Raw genomic sequence first — 8308 nt, 5'->3', positions numbered from 1 at the left:
TAACTATATAAACAGTAAAAGGATTAAAACTGATGGAGTTGGCCCATTGAAAAATAACCTGGGTAAAATCATAGAGGGCGATGAGGGTAAAGCAAACCTACTCAATAGCTTCTTCTCCACTGTTTTCACAAAAGAAAACAATTTATCGGAGGAAATGCAGAGTGATAAAGTAAACCCTCCGCTACATATCACCCACCTAACCCAGGAGGAAGTTCAGAAACGCCTAAATAATATCAAAATAGACAAGTCACCAGGCCCAGATGACATACACCCCCGGGTACTAAAAGAATTAAGTAATGTGATAGACAGGCCGCTGTATCTTATATTCAAGCACTCTTTATGGACAGGGACTGTCCCACTAGACTGGCGCCAAGCAAATGTGGTAACAGTATTCAAAAAGGGGTCTAAAAGTGACCCTGGGAACTATAGACCAGTAAGCTTAACGTCTGTTGTGGGTAAATTGTTTGAAGGATTTCTTAGAGATGCTATTATAGAATATCTTAATGATAATAACTGTCTAACTCCATATCAACATGGATTCATGAGGGATCGCTCCTGCCAAACAAACCTGATGGCCTTCTACGAGGAGGTGAGCTCACAGCTGGACCGGGGACAGTCAGTGGATGTTGTATACCTTGACTTCTCCAAAGCGTTTGATACCGTGCCACACAAAAGGTTGGTATATAAAATGAGAATGCTTGGTCTGGGGGATAATGTGTGCAAGTGGGTAAATAGCTGGCTGAGTGATAGAAAGCAGAGGGTGGTTATCAACGGAGTAAGCTCAGGGTGTGTCAGGGTTACTAGCGGGGTGCCTCAAGGGTCTGTCTTGGGCCCTATATTATTTAATATATTTATTAATGATCTAGTGGAAGGGTTGCATAGTAAAATAGCAATATTTGCAGATGATACTAAACTTTGTAAAGTAGTTAATACAGATGAGGATAGGGCACAGCTACAGGAGGATTTAGATAAATTGGGGAGTTGGGCCAAAAAATGGCAAATGGGGTTCAATGCCGATAAATGTAAGGTCATGCACATGGGAAAGAAAAACAGCAGTCACCCATACATATTAAATGGGAAACCGTTGGGGAAATCTGACATGGAGAAGGACCTGGGCGTCTTGGTTAACAGCAAATTAAATTGGAGTGCCCAGTGTCAGGCAGCAGCTGCGAAGGCAAATAGAGTCATGGCATGCATCAGAAGAGGAATAGGGGCATATGATGAGAACATTGTTCTTCCTCTGTATAAAGCACTGGTAAGGCCGCACTTAGAATATTGTGCACAGTTCTGGGCTCCGGTGCTCAGGAAAGACATATTGGAGCTAGAGAGGGTACAAAGGAGGGCGACTAAGGTAATAAAGGGAATGGAGGGACTAGAATACCCAGAGAGGTTGTCAAAATTAGGCCTATTTACGTTGGAAAAGAGAAGGCTTAGGGGAGACCTCATAAACATGTATAAATACATCAGGGGGCAGTACAGAGATCTCTCCCATGACCTGTTTATACCAAGGATGGTGACAAAGACGAGGGGGCACACTATGCGTCTGGAGGAAAGGAGGTTCCTGCACCAGCATAGAAGGGGATTCTTTACGGTCAGAGCCGTGAGACTCTGGAACTCTCTGGGAGAGAAAGTGGTGATGTCCAACTCACTTAATGAGTTCAAGAGAGGTCTGGACGCCTTTCTTGAGAACAATAAAATTACATCTTATGCTTAGTGATAGTTAATTAATCCAGGGATTTAATCTGACTGTCAGATTGGTGTCGGGAAGTGAATTTTTCCTCAATGATGTAAATTGGCCTATACCGCATGGTTTTTTTTTGCCTTCCCCTGGATCAACGCTGCGGAATAGCTGCAGTGCACAAGAAATAGGCTGAACTGGATGGACGCTTGTCTTTTTTTGGCCTTATAAACTATGTAACTATGAGAATTTAAAGTGCAAAAAAGTAAACCAAATATTGCACAAAATAAAGGGGTTGTTCACTACTAGACAACCCCTTTTTAAACACTAAAGTGCCTCATGTAAACTAATAAACTGTATACCCACCTCTTAGACTGGTGTCATTTCAGGAATGTTGGCGCTCAAGTGATATTATTTTGTCATGTGAGCGCTGTAGCCTATCAGTGAAGACTTATGGAACAGCTTTGAAGCTAAAACATTGTATATAATATCCAGTTTAAAAAATCTATCCTTAAAGGGAATCTGTCAGCGCGTTTTCTCTGTGTACTCTGAGAGCATTGTGATGTAGGGGCTGAGAGCCTGACACCAGCGATGTGTCACTTACTAGGCTATGGGTTGTTTAAATAGAATCAGTGTTTTATCAGCAGGATATTATCACTACAGGACTAGGTGTCTTGTGCCTCCTATGATGAAAGGGTAGTTATCCAGCAACTCGTGAAATTGACTTAAAAAATAGCCTTTATTTTGAAAAAATTAAAAACATGAGACCAGTGCAAATGCTATGAATAAGGATCTACGTATCCGAAACGCGTCAGCCTCTGTACGCTTTTATTTGCACTATGGTCTCATGTTTTTAATTTTTTCAAAATAAAGGCTATTTTTTAAGTCAATTTCATGAGTTGCTGGATAACTACCCTTTCATCACTGCCTAATGTCTCCCAGACGGGGATCTTTACAATCCGAGCACTGTGCCTTATGAGAAAGTGGACCGAGCAGGCTGACCCAGGTGAGCTGAAATATATATATTTTTTACATTACTTACTATTGACTGTCTTGTGCCTCCTGGTTAACTGCTCTCTGTAACCCGGCCCCCATCACTGATCAGCGTACACAGAAGGCAGCCAATCAGTGCTGTGGGCGGGGTTATACAGAGCTCAACATTCCAAGCTCTGCTAGAACTGCAGCAAACAGGGATTGTATCAAAATGACAGCATGCAGACCAGTGACACATCGCTGGAATCAGTGTCTCAGCCCCTGCATCATGATGGTCTCAGACTACATAACAAAAACCTGCTGACAGATTCCCTGTAAATATCCTATTAGGAAACACTGTATTAATTTAGTGTATCATTTATTTTCTTCTAGTCTCTTAATAAAAATTTAGAACGGCTACAAAAGTTGTATTTAGAGGATCAGCCTGTCCATACATTACAGACAACTTCCAGTGATTGCAATCAGCAACATGCAATGCTACATTTGCCCTGTGGTGGCACTATAATCAAATTGAATACTTGCTCCCAGGTTCTCCTATAGATTACAGCCGATCACTAAAACCAGCAGCAGGACAACCAAAAATCTACTACTTTTCAAGAATTGATTTTGAAAAGCAAATAATCCAAAACAGACAATCCCTTAAATTGACTATTACATTTCACCTAGATTTATTTATTTTACTCACTTATATAGCGCCATTAATTCCACAGCGCTCTACAGACATCATCACTGTCCCCATTGGGGCTCACAATCTAAATTCCCTATCAGTATGACTTTGGAGTGTGGGAGGAAACCAGAGAACCCGGAGGAAACCCACGCAAACACGGGAGCAAGATAGAAACTCTTTGTAAATGTTGTGTTTGGTGGGATTTGTATCCAGGAACCCAGTCTGCAAGGCTACAATGTGAATCACTGAGCCACCGTTTGGCCCATGGTAAATATATTCTCATTCTAATTAAATCTTCTTTCCAACATTGACAAAGCAAATAAGTAATGAAATGCTACCAAGTAAATGGCCAGTGAGTGAAAAACTATAGTCACATGTAGATCATTTCTGTTATAAATAAGGTATATCACGTTCATGAATAATTTAGTTATTGGTTAAGGTGGAATAGGGCAAAACATTTCAGCAGTAAAATACAGTAGTACATGGCTGATTTGTTGCATTTCTAACAGATCCATATTTCTATATTAACAAGATATTTTCAAAAAGCAACAGTGACCCCTACAGGCCACAAAAGTCAGTCCTTCAAAACTATAAAAGAAGAAAAAAAATATCTCCAGGTATGAGAACTGTTGCAGGAAGGAAGTAAAAAAAATGCATATAGCAACCAATCCCGATTGTTAATCTATCCAAATTTGTTTACTTTTTTTCTTTTGTTTGTTCAATTTTTACCCTCAATTTTAGAAAATCTGTTGGACTGACTGTGGACTCCCCTCCACCCATCATTGCCCACTTTTCTCAAGTGGCAAGAGGCATAAAAAGTTTAAAATTTTAGAGCAAATATTACGGGCACCAATGTTTAACTTTTCTACACCAACAATTGGTAAAATAAGGTTGTCCCCTTTCAGAAAATCCCAGGCGCAGTTTGTGAAAAAAAAACAAAACTCACTTTACTCCCCAGGTCTAGTGCTGAGTCTCCGCCACGGTTCTTGGTGACGGATATTGGCTGCAGCGCTGACATCATGTCGACAGCCAATCTCTGAGCTCAGTGGCTCTACCTTTGTTGGCAGAATAGCCCACTAAGAGCCGCTGATTTCAGTGAGGGATCCACTATGGCGTATTGCCAGCAAAAGCACTGAACTTAAATGGCAGCGCTGTGTATTGTGGGTGTTGTACTACTGGATTAAATCGTCAGTCAGCCCAACTGAAGAGTGGCTAGGTGGCAGCCTGGGAAGAGCCTCTTCAGTAGCAGAAGCAGCACCAGAAAGGTCGGATTGTGCCAGCAAGGTGGATGAATCTACAGCCTCCAGAGGAGATAATTCGGAAGAAAAGATTCCTCCTAATCCACTACCTAAACTGCTCCTCAGTGGTAAGTGACCTTCGTGAATGTTCGGATTGTAATTGGGGTTTTCTTGTCATTTTCTTGTTAAAATGTGTGGCAAAAACCAAGCACAGAAAATGTGCACTGTGCAAGGTGCAAGGTGAGGATAGTCTCATGAAGAGAGCTTGGGAATCTTCTGCCGTTCCTTTAAACCAGCAATTTCAGCAACATGTACAGCCAGGTTCCTGATGGTATGGCTCGTAGATTGTGAGCCCTCGCGGGCAGGGTCCTCGCTCCTCCTGTACCAGTCGCTGTCACATTGTGTTCAAGATTATTGTAATTGTTTTTGCTATGTATACCCCTTTTTCACATGTAAAGCGCCATGGAATAAATGGCGCTATAATAATAATGAATAATAATAATGGAAAGCCAACTAAATAATATAACGGCGAGGGAAAGAATCTTAGCCGCTATCCCTATGTTGCATAATTTTTTCCCTCTGCTTGGTCTGAAAAAAAATTACCCTTACTGAGTACCACATTTTTAATCTTGATTTCTTTTAGTGTTTCTTAAAGCCCTAAAGTTGCCATTTGAAATGACTGTAGTTTTGTGCCATGTCTGTGATCTGCTTTTTTTCAACAATATTAAACAACTGAATGAACATCCTCCGAGCCCGGTGATTCCATAATTTTTGCCAGGGGTTGTATACATCAGATATACGCTTCGGCAGGAATATATACATCACATAGGAGACGCATGGGCAGGAACATATACATCACATAGAAGACACTGGGGCTGGAGTATGTACTGCTCCTTAATTCACACTCTGGACGGTAAGAAGAGTGGTGGAAACTTAAGAGTACAAAACACTTTAAAGTTTCAGAAAACGTGTTCAGCCTTTTTTGTTGGTCCCGGAAAGCTTCTGAAGATCCCTCACACACAGCATGATGCCTCCACAGACCACCCTGTACATAGATAGAATCATGCTCTCACAAATACTGACGAGAGAAGAAAAAAAAATACTTCCACATTTTTAAAGACTGTCAGCACAGAATGACTGTTCAAACCAAACAGGTGCTCGGTGCATCATGGTGGGGCCAATCATTTATATACACCTTCCCAACTGCTTGGCTTCCATCTATCTCACACATGTCAAACTCTGGTCCACAGGGTGATTATATTTGGTCCACAACGTCGGCACTGCCCCCTTATACTGTATGGAGGACTATTTAGTGCCATTATACTGTATGGAGGATGATGTGTGGCCAATTATACTGTATGGAGGACTATGTGGGGGCCATTATACTGTGCGGAGGGCTGTTAATACATATCAAGGTGGGCCCGCGATCTCCACCCTTCTCTGGCTTTATGAAGCCAGCGCTGTCAAACAAGGCAGAGGGAGGTGGAGATTGAGGGACAACAATCATATAAATGATTGGCCTTGCCGTCATGCACCGAGGGCCCATCCTTGGTTTCAATGGTCATTCTGTGCTGATAGTCACTTTAATACCAATCACAGTTGAGCATTGAATATTTAGGAGGGAAGAAAATTCACAAACGGATTTCTTGTATCCTTTTATGGTGAACAGACGTTTTCAATTATACCAATTTGGGGTCACTTACTACTTCTATTTTTATTGTTAGGTAGGTGACAAAACAACCCTGCAATTCTGGGTTTTTTTCTCTGTCGTATTCATCATAGAGGTTACATTTTTTATTTTGATAGATAGGATTTTTATGAACGTGGACATACCAAATAGGTAGGTCTATTTTTTTTCCCTTTTATCTTTAGTGGGGGGGGGGTGGGGGATTTCATTTTTGTACTTTTATTTTACATTTTTAAAAAAGTGTTTGGGTTTTTTTTTTTAGACCTCTTCTTAATCGACTTGAACCTGCAATTGTTTGCCTATAGTACATAGTGCAATACCATAGTATTGCAGCATATATTGAACATCATGCTCTCTTATGGAGCTCGGTCCCATGCAAGTACTTAGATGGCAGCAACAGGGGGCCTTTAGCAGAGCCCCCAGCTGCCATGATAAACCACTGGTTCTCTGATATCATCACAAGGGGCCGATGGCGCTTGAGCGCCGACGAACGTTTCATTTAATTGTCATTGTCCGCTCTGGCCATGGTTATTCGAGACCGATAACGGGTATTTAGTAATGCTGGCATCGGCCATGGGTAGAGGGAGCTCCTGAGGCCTCTCCACACATGCAGACCCCTTCCCAGGATGTTAGTTCCTGTCCTAAGAAGGAAGGGATTAAAATGTCCTACTCCTCCATAAAACATTACTAAAGGCTGACTGCACGCTTGGTTCTTGATTTTATAAACTAATGTGACTGAATGAAAACCTGAATTCAATATAAAACATTTGCGACCTTCTAATACTTCTGTCCCCATAGTGTAGCAGTAAATTAAAACAACTATCCCACAGGAAGCCAGACATTGCCATAATTGAGGAAAAAAAATAAGAATTAAGAGTTCACAATGTATCAAGACAGATGCTGCAGTTCTAGCAACTATATTACTTCTGGAGATAATTAATGAAAATGCTTAAGAAATGGAAACAATCAAATTATATTTGGATTGCCCGCTCCGTCTATGTATTTTATATAGCAAACAATGGCTTGAGAAGTATAAACAATCATGTTGCACCTTAAACCAGTCAAATTATATTGAAAATCTACACCAGCTCATAACTTCAGAATTTCATTTTCGAGTGCATAAACAGTTCAAAAGGTGCCAAATTAACTACAATGGGCACAAAAGCCAGAAATCCACGCTCCAGTGTTCACCCTTTCAGCATTCCTCACAGCTGTGATGCTTGCCACTGTGCAATCTGAGTCATTTGTGGGGTCAGGGTTTTCAATTTAAAAAATAAATTAATTAAGTCTTTCTCTCATCAATTTCTAGAATTAACCACTGTAAAATCTAACAATTTCTCATTCAATAAATCTTATTTAATTTCAGTGGATGCAGCTCATTAAAGGGAATCTGTCAGCAGGATTTTGCTGCTCCATCTAGGGCCCCGATTTCAGCAATGTTCACCGTTTGTCATTTTTCAAAATCACGGTTTTTTTTACAACAAATCTGGAAAACAGCAGAAGCGGCCTGCAAAAGGTGAAAGCAAGAGAATGCAGTACTGAAGGTTTTCTAGTTAAAGGGACTCTGTCAGCACAGAATGAAAAAAATACAGTAGCTCAGTGCATCATGGCGGGTCCTATCATGTAAGTGCACTGCTCCATCCCTTTGATTGACAGTCCTGGCTTCAAAGAGAAGAGCAGAAATAGATGAAAACCAAAGAAGGGGGGTGGGGTTGGAGATAAAAGGAAAACAAGTAGGTACTCTGACCGGAATGCATGGAGCTGCTGGTCTCCAACATATATGAGGCGGTCTAGTTGAGGTCAGAAGACCATGTATCCCGATCTGAAACAGATATGTGCATTCGGCCTTAGAGGAAACTTTAATAGAAGCAGGTCCCAAACATATCAGGGTGTCAGAAAATAAATTAACACAGATTGCAATGTGAAACCAAGTGCAAATTTTAGCTCATGATAATCACTGGGTCAAATCTTCTATACACTCAACAGCAGCAAAACAGAACACTGGAGGGATTCATGCACTGTTCTCCTAGATCTTTGAATTTAAC

The sequence above is a fragment of the Phyllobates terribilis genome, unplaced genomic scaffold (genome assembly GCF_046119375.1).
Source record: "Phyllobates terribilis strain yellow unplaced genomic scaffold, ASM4611937v1 Scaffold_1__5_contigs__length_1240528914, whole genome shotgun sequence".
Lineage (NCBI taxonomy): Eukaryota > Metazoa > Chordata > Amphibia > Anura > Dendrobatidae > Phyllobates > Phyllobates terribilis.
Note: the sequence above shows the minus strand (reverse complement) of the source record.